Source organism: Perkinsus marinus (assembly GCF_000006405.1).
Source record: "Perkinsus marinus ATCC 50983 genomic scaffold scf_1104296946904, whole genome shotgun sequence".
Lineage (NCBI taxonomy): Eukaryota > Perkinsozoa > Perkinsida > Perkinsidae > Perkinsus > Perkinsus marinus.
The window spans coordinates 1-1,279 of NW_003210810.1; the positions used below are offsets into that span (position 1 = coordinate 1).

General features: G+C 48.3%; 2 non-coding genes across 2 annotated transcripts; both read left to right on the forward strand.

Annotated features, from left to right (window-relative positions):
- Positions 1 to 149: 149 nt before the first annotated feature.
- Pmar_PMAR013025 lies at positions 150 to 222 on the forward strand. Its single transcript has one exon. It is a non-coding gene; the product is annotated as a tRNA-Arg (tRNA).
- Positions 223 to 911: 689 nt separating this feature from the next.
- On the forward strand, positions 912 to 984 carry Pmar_PMAR013026. The gene has a single exon. It is a non-coding gene; the product is annotated as a tRNA-Arg (tRNA).
- The last annotated feature ends 295 nt before the right edge of the window (positions 985 to 1,279 follow it).

Sequence of the window (1,279 nt, forward strand, 5' to 3'; positions counted from 1 at the left end):
TTGGTCTGCCACAAGCGATCTCCAATGAATTGACCCCTTTAAGAACACTATGTAATGGAGGCCCCTCTATGAGGAGCAAGAGTTTTGTGATCTATAATGGAGGCCCCTCTATGAGAAGCAGAGATGGTGGGACAAATCTCTAATTTACTGGTCTCGTGGCCTAATGGATAAGGCGTTGGTCTTCGGAACCAAAGATTGTGGGTTCGAGTCCCACCGAGATCGTCTTCATGCCGGAAAGGGCCCATATACGGATGCCACTGGCCGTACAGATGTCGATGTTGATTGTATACCCTTGTGACTCGTCAGAATACATGCCGAAGCTAACGGTACAAGAAGATTGTTGGTCTGCCAACGAGCGATCTCCAATGAATTGACCCCTTCAAGAACACTATGTAATGGAGGCCCCTCTATGAGGAGCAAGAGTTTTGTGATCTATAATGGAGGCCCCTCTATGAGAAGCGAGAGTTTTGCGATCTATTCAGCGTGTCGGATGGGACACCATGTGTGCCATGAAGTCAATGGGGGGCAGAGATGGTGACACAAATCTCAAATTTACTGGTCTCGTGGCCTAATGGAACCAAAGATTGTGGGTTCGAGTCCCATCGAGATCGTCTCCACGCCGGGAAGCGCCCATATACGGATGCCACTGGCCTTACAGATGTCGATGTTGATTGTATACCCTTGTGACTCGTCGGGATACATGCTGAGGCTAAGGGTACAAGAAGATTGTTGGTCTGCCAACGAACGATCTCCAATGAATTGACCCCATTGAAAACACTATGTAATGGAGGCCCCTCTATGAGGAGCAAGAGTTTTGTAATCTATTCAGCGTCTCGAATGCGAAATCATGTGTGCCGTTAAGTCAGTGTTGCGCGTAGTGACGAGATAGTGGGGTAAATCTCAAATTCATTGGTCTCGTGACCTAATGGATAAGGCGTTGGTCTTCGGAACCAAAGACTATGGGTTCGAGTCCCTTCGGGATCGCCTCTACGCCGGGAAGCGCCCATATACGGATGCCACTGGCCGTACAGATGTCGATGTTGATTGTATACCCTTGTGACTCGTCGGGATACATGCTGAGGCTAAGGGTACAAGAAGATTGTTGGTCTGCCAACGAACGATCTCCAATGAATTGACCCCTTTAAGAACACTATGTAATGGAGGCCCCTCTATGAGGAGCAAGAGTTTTGTGATCTATAATGGAGGCCCCTATATGAGAAGCAAGAGTTTTGCGATCTATTCAGCGTGTCGGATGGGACACCATGTGTGCCATGAAGTT